We start from the raw sequence: 15,660 nt of genomic DNA on the forward strand, positions 1-15,660 counted from the left end.
CTCCGCCTGGCTGAGTTATCCATTTGTTTAAACCTATGGACAGAAAATCCACAGATCATCTCTAAAATAAATTTTGATCATATTCAGTTTTACTTGCATAATAATAACATTCATTAGGGATATATTGCTATGACATTTGAAAAGCACTTTTATTTACATTGTCTGTTCCAAACAAAATCATCTAATACAGCAAAATGCCCAGCTGTGAAGCTTACACCATCAGATTATACTACCTGCTAACAACTTCTTGTTGGAGTCAGCCATAGCCCTGTGCTTCACTCCTCCTTGTCCCTTGAAGATTTTAACATCTGCCTCCCTGTTGTTCTCTCCATACTTACTCTTGATAGGCTTCTTGGTGATTTTAATATCCATGTTAGTCCCTTGATCTTGATTACTAACTGTGAGGAATCTTTCTATCTGCAATTGCTCTGGGTCTCCTCTTTGTACAGTCTGTACCAACTAAATTTCCAAGGTTGGAAGACCTGTATTTGTTGGAATTACAGAAAGTTTCTTTTACTTCATTATACTTTGTAAAATGTGAGCTCTCTCTCTTAGGATCTCTTTGCTTTAAGTACTGTACATGGCCCTCAGTCTCAGTTTCTAATTTTTATTCTGTCAGTGCCAAAGGAGTAGTGGGGTGAGATGAGAGATGTGTAGGGAGAGGAAAGATTTTATATCCTTCTTGTTTGGGGATGTGGTGTTGGTGGTGGGCAATCCCAAACAGAATTTGCAGCAGATGCCTATGTCAGACTCTTAACGTCCCATTTGACTTTAATAATTGAGTTTTCTATTTAACTCTTTCCTATCCATCATTATAATGCATTATCTGATTTAATCTTATGATGTGGTTCTGATCAGACACTAGATCAGAGAGAAAATGTGACTTACTTAAGGTCGGGTATCTAATAAGTCAGAACCAAGTATAGACTACATTTCTTGTAAGTCCAAATGCATTTTTTTATTGGCATTAAAAAATGCATTGTTCAAAATGGCCAGTAGTTAAGAGAGTTGCTTTGGCTTTCTGCCCAGGATAGTGTTAAAATACAGTGGCAATTCAATAAATGTCATCAGTGGTGTCTGTGGTGGTGGTTGTGGTGGTGGCAGATCAAGAATTTTCCTGAATTATTCTAATGGATGCTTTTTTTTTCTTTTTTTCTTTTTTTTAGATTGGCAAACGCACTGCCTATTTACAGCATAGAGACCCCAGTGGAGAGCTAGGTGGGTGATGATTCATACTAAATCTTTCCCACAGTATGCTGAACACTACAACTGCAGCTAATGTGAAGTGACTCATTATACACTGTCAAATCTGATAACGGCAACGACTGGTTTTGCTAGCACGAGCAATTTGTGGGAAGTCCAGCTACTGCAAACCACTACTGAATTTCAAAAAACAAGCTGCAATATAGTAGAAAAGACATATCCACTGAGTCATATTTGCAAATTTCTTGTGTTTCTCTTTGCCAGTTTAGAAACAGCCTCATGTTCCCTGCTTGACTCAAGAGATGACTTTCCTTGGGATTCACTTATCTTGTGAGTGCCTCCTCATTCAGTCATATTTTATGGGCTAAATATTTTATAAGAGTATTGGTGGCTCATGGACAGAACTGGAAATGTGGTTCTCCCATGGCAATATTTCTGAAGCTGCCTCTTTACACCACCATCCACCAGCAAACCATCGCATACACATAAAACGTATTTACCTTCTGTAGCATAGTTTCCATGAGTGGTAGTTCTACCTGCAGAGAGACAAGATGAGGAGGCAGCAGGAGGCAGGAACACTGACTCTTTGCTCTATGATTTATTGTATCATCATTAAATTGTAATCTCCTTGAAGGCAGGATTCTAATCTTACCTACTTGGCACCTATGAGCTGTAGTTGGCCCTTTATAAATATTTGACAAAATTAATGCACTTCCTTCCAAAAACTTTATTATTAAGGCAAGAACTGGGGTTTAACCTTCTTGTCTCCCTTGTCCCTGGTACAGTGCCTGACACACAGTAGGTGGAAAACTACATGTTTGTCTAGCGAAAGAACAAAGGTATCAATGAGCCCATCAATTAGATGGTTTCCTGCAGCCAAATTAATACCCAAGCAAGTGATTTTCAACCATCAGAGACAGAACAGTGATGGCTTCACATCATGTTTCTTCAGACCCCCAGGGGTAATGCCCTAAAAGCAGTTGTTTATTTTGGAAGGCAAAAGCTAATCTGAAGCTATTTTCTTAATTTTTATATTCAAATGCCTATAAAACAGAAAAGCACCAGAGACCTATTCATTGCTCACAAATGATCTATGGGGCAATAATGTGCTTGTTTTTCCAGCTGTGCTGCACTTTGGTGCTATCTTGGGTTTAACTGAAAATATGCTGTGACCTTGGTTTTGTTCACTGGGCATGTGGGGGTATAATTGGCATGAGGCCTCTGAAGAAGTCCCTTTTAATGAATGTCATTTGACTAATTTGGGGTTTGCCTGAAGGAAATAATGTGTGAAGTCCCATAAAACAAACAAACAAAAAAAGATGCATTTTATTCACATGCAGTGCACATGAAGTTAATGATTTAAAAAAGAAATCAACTTTTTATTTTGCCATACCTGTTTGTTGAATCCTAAATGCTATCAGTATGATAATAGTATTGTCCCTCACAGTCTCATGTTTCATCATAATTAAATAAACAGCTTGTGAATTGCAGTCCAAAAAATGTCTGTGTTCCACTCCTAACTTAAGGGGTTTCCATAGAAACTGCGAGCAGCAAGTTTAACTGACATTTATTGGACTTGAGGCTATATGCAGCATTGATAGCTCACTGTTATTCTCTCTGGCACTCTGTGTATGTGTCTTCTTTTCTTCCTTTAACCCTCCGAAACTCTTTTCCCCTCAGTTCTCGCCTCCTCCTCTTCTTCCTCCCTCTCTTTCTCTTATTAGCAATGAGGAAGCAATTTGGACTTTGTTAGATTTAACAAATGCAATAATACTCAAATGGGATCTAATACTTAAGTGTAATTGTGTTATTAGCTGGAAATGTTTTTCTTCAAAAATGAAAGAATTCGGAGTGAAGTTTACTAAGATAGCACATGTTGGTAAGAAGGAACTCTTGGCTGTCCCTTGAAAGTTTGTATTCTGTGTATCATAATCCACATTCATATCCAGCTGTGGCTTGCTCTTTATTTATTCAGCCCAGAATGATATTTCTCCCGAGTCCTTATTTTCCTCCCAGAGAATAAAAACACTGTGCTGATCATATTCCAAGAGAAAGTAAGAATTTACTTAGGAAAGATAAAATATGCTATATATTCAGTACCTACTGTGCAACATATATTTTGCTATTACTTTTACTTATGTTTTCTAGTTAACCCTACAAAATTCACTGCCAGATAGCATGTGGAAGGAAAATGAATCTGGAGCTGGCAGTTCAAGTTCAGGCCCCGCCACAGAGTGGCTGTAAAGCCTTAAACATGGTACCTCAATGCTTTGTCTTGGTTGCTCAAACACAAAATTGATAGGAGCACTTCTAAGTCATGAGGTTTGGTTAGGATTAGATGTGATACTACAGCTAGTACATCATAGTAGTAGTGTTAGTCTTCATCCCTTTAGAAATGAGGAAAACAAGTTGTCAAAAGAATATGTCATTCAGCCTGGACAACATAGCAAGACCCCATCTCTATAAAAAATTTTAAAAGCAGCCATGTGTGGTAGCATGCACCTATAGTCCAGCTACTCTGAAGGGAGGCTGAGGTAGGAAGATTACTTGAGCCCAGAAGTTCAAGGATACAGTGAGCTATGATTGCACCACTGCACTCTAGCCTGAGTGGCAGAGCAAGATTCCATCTCTAAAAAAAAAAAAAAAGAAAAAATGTCACTTATCCAAATTTACATAGCTAGCAGAAGATATGTCTACACACTACAGTGGCTAAAAGGAGGTGGATTTGGACAGTACTAATTGTGTGATTTGGGTTAAGTGACAAACTTACAGAGCATCTGGCTCCTAACGTTCTTCATGGGGTTGTTGTGAGAATTAAATAAAACTGCGTATGTAAGTTAGTGCCTGTCATGGAAAGCATACCGTGTTTTTTGATCTCTTGGTCTCCTTTCCTCCCCTCACTTTTCTGATTTGTTTTGGTTTTGTATGAATTCAGAGTTTAAAAATTATTGATCCCCAAAGTCTATCTAATACTTATAGTTTAAAATGATCTTACAATTCATAAACTATCCCAAGTTATCCTGATAACAATGAGAAAGGAAAGACAGATGCTACCACACACATTTTATAGGTTAGGAAAAAGGAGAGATCTTTAATATAGTGAATGAGGAAGCTGAGGTTTTACCTAATTCCCCAGGGTCCTTTTTATAATTAAAATTTCCAATTCCATTGTTCTTAATTTGGATCCTATATTCATAGCTTTTAAGGCAAAAACCCAATAGATATTAACTCCTCTTTCTAGTGAATGTGAGAGGAAGACACTTTTGGTCAAGAAGAAGGAAAGGAGGTAAGGAGAGGGTAGTCTCTTGCAATCCTGTTTCCAGGTCATTCTTCTTGGATCTGAAGGGACATGTGGAAATGTAATTCTCAATTTCAGTGATAAATGAGGCAATGACTTTGTGCAGCAATATGCCTAGTGTTGCTGGCTGGAGAAAAGGGGTGAGTTGAAGAGAAAAAGCAAAAAAATAAAAATAAAAATCCGGGTATCAATCAGAGATGTTGATTGACATGTGGTGAATTCATTATTAGGTTACTAGGGAGAGAAAGTGTGAGAGTGCAGCTAGGACAAGAGTCTGATAGGACAAGATTACTGGTAAAAGTGACAGTTCCTATTCTCACATACACACACACACACACGTGCCCACGTGCATACATAGGTGTACAGGTTTAATCAAAATAAACACTTCTTCAAATGATAATTTTGTTGTTTCAAAGAGCTCATATTGGAGATAAAAATGATAGCTCTAACTTTTTTTGTTGTTGTATGCTTATACTTGCCTTATTATTAGAATATTGATTCTCAGCAAAAGCAAAATCAAAAACAAAACAAAAAGAATATTGATTCCATGTTATCTTTGGAAGAACCTTAAGCTACTGTGTCCATTTTGTGAGTGCTAACTCAATTAAAACTAAGTAATATAATCTCTAAAGCCAATTTTCCCACCACACAGAAATAACAATATGTCACAGTGTACTGAAAGTGTGATCAAGTAATGGTGCTACAGGCAAGCCCTCTGTTCTGGAACTCCCACTTTTCCCCGGGATTCCTCCATAAGTTATATGATGCATGGCAACATTGCAAAATTAGTGAAGCTGAATTTCTTTACTTGTTCTTAGAATAAAGTTAATTACAAATAGAAGTTTTAGTATTTTTCTTCCATGCCTTCACAGGTCATCTTGGTAGCCTTGGGATTGAAGAGAGTAGGTAAGAAAAGTCTTTCTGGATGGGCCGGGCGTGGTGGCTCACACCTGTAATCCCAGCACTTTGGGAGGCTGAGATGGGCGGGTCACGAGGTCAGGAGATCGAGACCCTCCTGGCTAACACGGTGAAACCCCATCTCTACTAAAAATACAAAAAAAAAAAAAAAAATTAGCTGGGCATGATGGCAGGTGCCTATAGTCCCAGCTACTTGGGAGGCTGAGGCAGGAGAATGGCGTGAACCCAGGAGGCAGAGCTTGCAGTGAGCCAAGATCGCGCCACTGCACTCCAGCCTGGGTGACAGAGCGAGACTCCATATCAAAAAAAAAGTAAAAAGAAAAGAAAAGTCTCTGGATGGATGCTGTAGCAGCCTTTTTTTTTTTTTAGGAGACCAGGTGGTAAATATTTTAGGCTTTGCAAGCCATATAGTTTATCACAACCACTCAGTTCAGCCCTTCAATGTAAAATCAGCCATAGACAATGCTTACACGCATGGGTGTGGAAGTCTACTAATAAAACTTTACTTACAAAAACTGGGGTGGTGAGCCCAATTTTGCCTACGGGCAGTAATTTCCAAACCATTATCTTAGAGTTTTGCTTACATCTCCATCCCTCTTCTAGTTCTGCTCACATGTCAGGTGCAGCTTAAAAAATGGGACTGAGGAATGCAGGAATGACACCTATATCATAATTTAACCTAATTTTGTGGATTGTACTTTGTACACACTGATTTCTTATTAAAGTTTATTTTTGTGGTATGCCTTTGGCGTGGAAAGAACACATATTCTGTCCTCACTTTACAGATGGGTATGGAAAGTTTAAGTAACTTGCATTATTATCACCCAACGTCTCTAATATCCACATTAGAATCGGACTGTCAGCCCTGTGCTTTTTCAGATTATTGTTTTAAAAATGCATCCTCTCAAGAATAAAGACATGCTGGGAAAAGTAACTAAAAAGTAATTTTAACCATTCAAATCAAGGAAACATAGTTAATAATGGTTTAAATAGGAGCATGCACAGGCTTCCCTACTTTCTTATCCCATTATGATACCATAAGGACCCAGCTCCTTATTGCTTTTCATGTACAGCTCTATTTTTTCCCATGAAATATTTTTGCAAATGATGCATTGCAGGCAAAGTGAATACAGAAAAATACAGGGAATTTTTACTTTCCATGGTACTGTGTTAACTGAAGCTCATTCATTTTGGAATTGAATCCTAGTTTTGCAAGGTTCCATGGTAACTAAGAGCAAATATAGGAATTGTGCAAAAAAGAAAACTTGGTTCCAATATTCACAACCTATGGTTAACACAGCATGGAGCAAAATGAGGACTGCCTTAAGTAAATAAATAACTGCAAATCTAATTTTCATATGTCTGCATTTGCTGAATAATCCCCTCTTTTGCAGTCATTAGGAAGAAACAAAAAAATCACTGATTCCAGTCATTTCCATTATCTGACATGTCATCACCAAGGTTTCCTCATTATACAATGTTAACAGTGTTGAGGTTACTTTAAACCAGTTTCCATTTCCAATTAGGAGGCCATCCCTGCTATCTGCATTCTGATTAAATGACGTTGCCTGGAAATCACAGAAAGAGTCTACTCTGTTTCCTCCCCTTGCTCAGATCTCATAAACACAGACTCAATTAAAGAGAGTTTCCTTATCAGGTTTTTGTGGGTCATTTTGGTGAATTTATTAAACTCTTAAGTCATGCTGAAAACTGGAAAACAGTGGGTCTGAGATATTCAGTGGGAGCCACTAGATTTGCAAGACTTACTCCAAAGTTGTAGGGACTAAAAAATATACAGAAATCAGAGGAAGCAATGACAGGTCAGGAATCATGGGATCTAGTAAATATATATAAAGAGTATTACATATTAAGGATTCCAGAGCAGAGATAGAAAAATCATAATGTTATTTCAGCTTATATTTTAGGTAAAAGTCAGAGCCTAACCCAGGCCATCATTATTTTATAGCTTGATTATTGAAATATTCTATTTCACTCTGTCCTATTCATATTCCATACCACTGCAGACTTGCTTTTCCTTAAATACTCTTCCCACTGTACTTCTCCCTTCCAGTTTTGCCTGTGGGCAGTAGTTTCCAAACCATTCATCTTAGAGTTTTGCTTATATCTTCATTACCTTTCTATTTCTGATCACATGTCAGAAAGAAAAATCAAGTCCCTACAATCTATCCATGAGCTAATATCAAATCTAAATTCCTTGTCTATTTTTTATATTCTGGTGTTATTTCATTTATTCTACTTACTACTCCACTGCCTATATCATGTTTACTTTCATATATTCCCTACCCAACTTGTGCCTCTTTTCAAACAAACTCTTTCTCTTTTCTTGATGATGATGATTATTATTTAGAGATAGTGTCTTGCTATGTTGCACAGGCTGGGCTCAGATTCCTGGGCTCAAGTGAACCTTCTGCTTCAGCCTTCCAAGTAGCTGGGACTACAGGCACATGCCACCATGCCTGGTTCTTTCCATTTTTTCTCTCTTTCTGCTCTCTGTTAGTGTATGTTCCTTACTGTGTGCTGCTATAATACCTCATTCTAAAGAACAGAGAATAGAATTTCTGTAGTACTTTCTGCTGCATTATAATTCCTGGCTTACTCACCTGTGAATCATACTGCCCTGTGAGATTCTTGATGAGAGACACTTGGCCCTAAGTGTCAAGAAATGAGCATTGTGCTTGAAATTTGGTGGGCACTCAAAAAATATTATTGAAGGAAAGTGCCTGTTTTTTTTTTTTCTCTCTTGAAATGCTAGACCTTTTGCTTATTCAAATCTACATATCTCCTAGATCCACTGTCCACATACCTTTCACTGATTGCTCAAGCCTCACTGGTTCTCTCTGAACACCCAGACTACTTACAAGGATCTACGCAATCATACACACTCCCTCAGTGGAGCACGTTGGCATTGGTTTATGACTGTTGTTTATACTGGGCTTGTCTCAGTACCCTGTTACAAATGATCAATGATGGCTAGTTACTGAATTGGAGTTCCCTGGTAAGTATAGCGTTAGAGGGTATACTTAGAATCATATATTATTATAGCTGAAATGACTTTAGAGATTCTCTTTCCCTGCACCCTACTATAAAATGAATCCCAGACATCTTTAGTGCTTTGCCTGGGGTTATAAATATGTTTTTGGTTACTCTCTAGGAAATTAGGGTTTTTGTACTATTTAATAATGAACAAGGAAGTACTTGGTAAAATGTTGGAAGGTGATTTTAAAATCTGAATGACTCTATATACATGATATTTGTTCTCTTCGAATTGCCTTGCATGGTAATTTAAATTGCATTGCTCATTATAAAAATCCATATGCCTTTTGGGTACTATTGTTGGTTGGTTTGTTTTCAACCTATAGAGGCATTGGTGACCTTAGCACAGGGCATTTTCTAAGGATTAATGAGAAGTTGGGGGTTAATGACTATCAACTCCTCCCAGCCAGTCATCAATCCAAAGGAAGCCTGGGAAGCAAGGCTATTAACCGCATTACCAACTTTCTGAAATCACATCCTTCTCTGCCTGCCTTGCCAAGGACTTATGTTTCAGATAGCCTTCCTTGTTAGATCTTTTTTCAAAAGCACTTCTTTAGTTACTTGCTTTGTCATTAACCTAGATGAAAACAAAATATATATGGAAAATAATTTTCTACATATTTTGATTAAACATTATTTGAAATACTCAGCCCTTTTTATATGCTTTTCTCTCCCCTATATTTTTCAAACTGAAAGCCTAGAGCAAATCACCCTATTGTGCATCCCGAGAAGCTAAAATATATGACCAGTTTCTGCCGTTTACCCTCTCTCCAACACTAGATTTGTTTATTGAGGGAGGATCCTTATTGGGGTTTTGGTTATGTTTGTTTTAATAGAATATTATTTTTTATTTATTTCTTTTATATGGTTGTTTTTCCACTAATATTCATAAGTATAGTGTTTTCTCCTTTGGCATCAGGCATGGTCATCCAAAACACCCTAAGAGATAAATATCAATGCATTAGTTAATGCATTACTACATTTTCCTTTGAGGAATAAACTATAGCAAAACAAAAGAAAATTCTGGAACAGAGAAGGTCCCATTTCTGCTCTGTTGAGGGAGCGCAGGACCTTATTTTATCATTCTGCATCCTGATTCATACATTGCCACAAATTCCTTAAAGAAATGACATGGAGTGACAAAATGTCACCAGTGTACTGATGTTTAAGTTGTTCGGCAAAGATTGCTGTCACCAGGGTAGACTGCATCCCAAGACCCTTCCCAACGGGCATTTGTTTTGAGGAATTTACTCAAGAGCTGGGTTTTTACTCTCAGAAATTTGATTTTGGTAGCTCATTATGAGAAGGTTGTAAATGTACTTGCTAAACACATAAGAAAATGATATATAGAGCAGAATGCCAATGTGCTAATTTATAGCTAGAACTCTAACAGACCTTTCAAGCACTTCAGTCTATCAGTTATTTTGTATGGAACTTAAACTTTTTTGGAGCCATAAATCTCTTTGAGAGTATGACGTTAAGACTAATGAATAATCTTTCTATAAAAATATATAATCATATTTAAACAAAAATTGGCATATACTTTCAGGAGGTTCACAAATGATTTGAAACCCATTAATAAACTTTTTAGGAACCCATGATGGTACTGTACAATTTCATGGAAAAGGAAATAATAATCAAATACGGTTATTGATGAAAAATGAAACTAAGAGAACTTAATTGTATGATTCAAATTGTTTTAGTGTTATATTATTATAGTCGATGCATCAACCATTCTCCATATATGGACTTTAACCGTCATCAGTGCTAGAAAAATAATGGAAACAATGAAGACAATAACAAATATTCCTACAATATTGATTATGTACAAGACACTGTTCTAAAACTTTCTATATTAACCCATTTATCCTCACAATAAGAGAGTCCAAAATCACAATACTCAATCCCCATGCAGTTTCACAGAAGGGTACTACAAAAATTTGTGTCTCTGATTTTTAAGTCTTTGTGTACTATTAGTGTCTCCTTAGTTGTGTAAGCAGTTAGAAATCTACAACAATCAACCTTTTCTTGAGGCCACATATTTATTCCTATATTGAGCATACATAATATACAAGATACTCTGGATGTAATATTTAGGATACAGGTTACTGCTGCTAAGCATAGATTTTTACCCTAAACCATCATTTTCAATCCCCTATTTACATGCTATTTTTGGTAATTTACTTCTTCACAATCTTAATACATAAGTTTTCATTTGTTTATATGGAGGGTGACAAGGAGTAATTATTCAGCCCTCTCTTTGCCATTTAAACTAAGTTTTATACCTTTTCTATCTTTTTGGTTCACATATAAGTCTTAGCAATGGACTTCAATAAATTATGTTTTTATAAAATTAGTTTATCAATTTGGCTGCTATGAATTAAAATATGTGACACATTTCAGTAATTCAATTCAGCTAATATTTATTGAATGCCTAAATATCAACCAGTTTCTGTCTTTGAGAAAACTTATGAAGAAATAGGTTGAACACATTCCCAAACATTTACATGCAAACACGGATTTGGTAAGTGTTATAGTCTTGGCTTTACAGAAAATTTAGGGGAAGGATGGATTTATACTGATCAATAAGGCTGATGACAGCCTAGTAGAAAGAGCCATAGTAAAATTGGCTCTGACTGGGTACAATTTTGATTTTAAAAAACTCAGAGTAGGTAATTTCAGTCTAAAGTAAGAAGGAGCAAGTCCCCAAAGAGGAAAAGTAGAGGGAGTATTTTTAGAGTCAGAACAGACTGCAGCCTAGACTGTGTTAAGAACAGTGGGAGATACGACTGGGAAAGCAGAATAGCACAGCACTATGGAGGGGCTTACATGTCACACGAAGGCAGTGGTTTTCAAAGAGGACAGTTTTGCCCCCCAGGGGACATTTGGCAGTGTCTGGAGACGCAGTAGATTGTCACAACTGAGGTTGCTACTGGCATCTAGTGGGTAGAGGCAGTAAGGGATTTAGGCTTAATTCTGCAGGCACTGGGGAACTATTGATGGGCTATGCTTTCTTGCACTGTGATTGTCTAGGCTCCCATGTGTTGTTACACTAAGTCTGCAAAATGTTGCTTTGAAAATCTCCTATGGGAAAAATATGAAAAGAAAAGACCACTTGTGGAGATAAGGAATAACATACGTTAATCATTAAATGGCCCTTGAACTTGAAGAAAAAAGAAAAAAAAAAGGAAGAAGAAAGAGACAACAGTTTCTTGCATTGTGGGGCTCCAGACTTAAAATATTAGCACAGAGGAGAATGTAGGCATTGTTACAAACAGGCATATTTCTAATCATTGGAGCATTCTGATTTCATTACCTGGAGAGTGAAATATCTAGCAGTACATGGAGCTTGAGATTTTAAATATTTTTCTCAGTTTATACATTTCACTAAAGCAAATTGCTGTCAAAAACATAAACACACGCCCAAACACCTCAAATCCCACCCTATAATTTGAGAAACAAGTCGGTCATCTATATTTTACATTTTCTTAAATAATTAATATCAAAAAGTGAATAAGATTGAAAGGATTCAAAAACAGCCAGAAACCTCATGCCAGGTACACTTATCTCTCCAGCATCATGACAGAGTAAACAAGCAGGAAAAAAAACAAATTAATTTTATTTTTAGCCCTGCCAAGCTGTGACTGTATCCCTGGGTCGGATTTTTTAGCATGAAGTAGATTTGACTTTTTGTTGCTAAGGCAAGGTTTGGAGCCGCCATAGCCTTCCGCAGTCCCTTGCCTATTCTATCTTGTTGCTTTAGATTGTGACAGTAGAATTAGAAGATCTTTTCCACCCATGGATTTTTAAATAAATGGTTCAAATGAGTCTCTGTAGCAGGCATGTGGTGATCAAGAAGCCCTTCCATTTTAAAGGCATTTGCTGACTCTAGGAGTTCTTTTCTCTGTTATAAAGTGTTCTGATCCAATGCAGTGACCTGAAAGCTAATCCAGTCCTCCCTAGTTCTGGAGTTAATGTGGTGGGAAGAAGCAAATCATGAAAACAACTAGGCATCCTCTTAGGCAGAAATTTTCAAGGCAATCATGTTATTTTAGGCACATACAGCAGAGGGCATTGTTTGGTCAAACATAAAACAGGGCTGCTACTGATAATAATAGACAAAGAAAAAGAAATAGGGAAATCTCCCCGACTTTATCACCCACCCCATCCCCCTCAAAAAAAAAAAATGCAAAGAGACAGTGAGATGATCTTTAAATCACTGTTCTTCTCAGCTCTTTGTAGGAGAAACTTCTGTGAAAATAACTACAAACTGGAAAACATTATTCCAAAAATCGATGAAATTCCTGCTATGTGAATGGGGTTCTACTAGGTGTTAGGGATCAATAAGTGAGTATGACATCCTATGGGTCCTTAGTGCGTTTACAGCCTTGACTTAATGAGTTTTCAACCTGTTTCTGTCTGCGTGGGGCACTCATTCATTCATTCATGCATTTAACAAATACTCCATGAGTACTGTTCTAGGTGAATACTGCTGAATAAGGAAGACAAGTCTCTACTCCATGGAAATTAACCTTCCACTGAGGTGAGACAGGCAGTAAGAAAATATGCACCTGAGTGTATGAGAAAAAATAACAAATAGTGATATGTGCTATGAGGGAAATTGAATATGGGTAACTTATTAAATATGACAAAAGGGATACTTTTTGCCAGGTAATCAAGAAGAACTTTCTGAGAAGGTAAAATTTAAAGTGAGCGCAGAATTAAAAGGAAAACCAACCACCCAGAAATCAAAGGATACACATTGCAGGCAGAGGGAATCCTGGTACAAAGGTCCTGAGTCGGGAACAAGGCTGAATCTTTTGAGAAACCATGAAAGGCCAATGGGGTGGAACCGAGAAGGTGGAGTAAGAAAAAGTTGAGAAGTGGGAGAAGCAGACAGAGGTCAGGCTGAGTCTTGGATACCAAAGCAGTTTGCATTTTGTTCTGAAAAGGTATGGAGCTAATAGGGGTGTTTCAACTAAAAAAGTAGCATGAACGTATTTATAATTTAAAAATTCAATCTAAATACTCTAAAAAGAATGAATTGTCATAATGCAGTTAACCAAAGTAGGGAAATTAATGGCAGTGTGTTTAAGAGGTTCACGTTGGAAACGAAGATGACATATAATCTAGAAAGAGACAATGAGGAAAAGTAGACAGACCCACATTATGTTTTAAGGTTGAATCAGAATAGTGCTGGGCTGCAGGTGAACACAGAAAAAGAAAAGTCAAAGAAGAGTTTAACAATTTTGCCTTGAGCAACTGGTCACGTGGCAGTGGCTTTTATGGAGGTTCAGGGGCAAGTTTGGGGATTCGCTTTCAGTGTACACTATGCCATTTAATTCATGTAATCCTCACAATGTCTATTTATTGTATTGTTATCATCATTCCCACTTAGGAAGGTGTGGCTCGGAGAAGGCCAATTTACCAAAGATCAAACAGTCAGGAATACCAAACCAACCCTCCAGCGGGAGGCATTTTACTCTAAAGCTGGTTTTTGTTTTGCTGGGTCTTACTATTGTAGATTGGGCATTCTTTTTGTGCTTCAGCATTGTTTCAAATTAGAAAGAGGACTAAAACTAAATGTGTGTTTAGTAGTCCTTTGTGTGCAATCTGCAGCATGGACATGAGCCACTCTAGATATCAAAAATGCCTCTTTTCCTGACTTGCGGATCGGAGATTCCAAAATGATACACTGCTCTTTTTGTGTACCCTGATATTTTCTAACGTGACCATATGCAGAAGCTAATTTTCTCTTCATTGGTATTTCATGCTCAACAGGATTTTAACTGGGGCGTATTAATTTGAACTATACACATCTCAGTAGTCAGATAATCAGATTGGAGATCAGTTCCATTCATTTCTAAAGCAATACTAGGGACGTCGATTATTAAAGTCACTTACTTTCTCATCAAAGTCTTCTCTGCAATTTCCTTTAGGGACAAGAGCAGAAACTTTCCAAAACGATATTCTCATCATTCCCTCTCCTGCTTAAAAGCCTCAAGTTTCTAAGTTTTTATATTAAAATACATTCAAACTTTTTTGTTAGGCTTGCAGTGCCCGTCAATTGGGCTAGTTTAACTAACTTCTATAGTGTAAGTCCTTTACTTCCATTAAGTCAGTTTTCTTATTATTTTGTGCTCCTACTCCTCTGCTTTCATAAGTAAGCTCCTACCTCCTCCAACACTGCCCTGCCTCCATGCCAATCTATATTCCTTTAAAGACCTGCATAAAATTCCAAATCTCTATTTTTTTTTTTGTCTTTCCTTTTTTTGAGATGGAGTCTAGCTCTGTTGCCCAGCTTGAGTGCAGTGGCACAATCTTGGCTGACTGTAACCTCCACCTCCCAGTTCAAGCGATTTTCCTGCCTCAGCCTCCTGAGTAGCTGGGATTACAGGTGCCCACCACCATGCCCAGCTACTTTTTGTATTTTTAGTAGAGACGGGGTTTCACCATGTTCACCAGGATGGTCTCGATCTCTTAACCTCATGATCTGCCCACCTCGGCTCCCAAAGTGCTGGGATTATAGGCCTGAACCACCGTGCCTGGCCCCAAATTCTCTTGTTCTTTTTATTTATTTATTTTTTTTTTTAATTTTTTTTTTTTTTTTGAGACAAAGTTTCGCTCTGTCACCCAGGCTGGAGTGCAATGGTGCCATCTCAGCTCACTGCAACCTCCACCTCCCGGGTTCAAGCTATTCTCCTGCCTCAGCCTCCCGAGTAGCTGGGATTACAGGGATGCATCAACACACCCGGTTAATTTTGTATTTTTAGTAGAGATGGAGTTTCTCCGTGTTGGTCAGGCTGGTCTTGAACTCCCCACCTCAAGTGATTCACCCACCTTGACCTCCCAAAGTGCTAGGATACAGATGTGAGCCACCATGCCCGTCCCCAAATTCTCTTAAAGCATTCTCTGATTAGCTATGCCTACATTAATCTCTGGTAATTCTTTATGGCATGTAAATATTGAATGTATTGATTTACGCTAGTACCTATATGCATATATGTACATTTTTAAATTTTTGATATATGTCTATAATTTGTTTTATACCTCCAAGATTGGAAAGTTCTTGAAGACATGGGTAATTTAGCTCTCTTACAATCCTTATTATACACTCCAGCACATGACCCCGTGTTGGTGGCAGCCACATTGTTGTTGTTGTTTCGCTTTTCTAGTACATAGTTCTC

At 37.6% G+C, this 15,660-nt stretch overlaps 1 protein-coding gene across 4 annotated transcripts in view; it reads left to right on the top strand.

The window, feature by feature from the left end:
* The window catches only part of LRRC4C (leucine rich repeat containing 4C), a 187,934-nt gene that overhangs the window by 155,283 nt on the left and 16,991 nt on the right, over positions 1 to 15,660 (top strand). For 2 of the 4 annotated variants that reach the window (XM_054440308.2, XM_063670977.1), the window contains exon 2: positions 1,167 to 1,218. The exons of 1 other annotated variant lie outside the window; for it this stretch is intronic. The gene's annotated coding sequence lies outside the window, so the exon portion shown is untranslated. Of the gene's footprint in view, positions 1 to 1,166; positions 1,219 to 1,467; positions 1,534 to 15,660 lie in introns of all 4 variants that reach the window. One more of the 4 variants, XM_063670976.1, reaches the window with a different exon arrangement.

The sequence above is a fragment of the Pongo pygmaeus genome, chromosome 9 (genome assembly GCF_028885625.2).
Source record: "Pongo pygmaeus isolate AG05252 chromosome 9, NHGRI_mPonPyg2-v2.0_pri, whole genome shotgun sequence".
In the NCBI taxonomy this organism is placed as follows: Eukaryota; Metazoa; Chordata; class Mammalia; order Primates; family Hominidae; genus Pongo; species Pongo pygmaeus.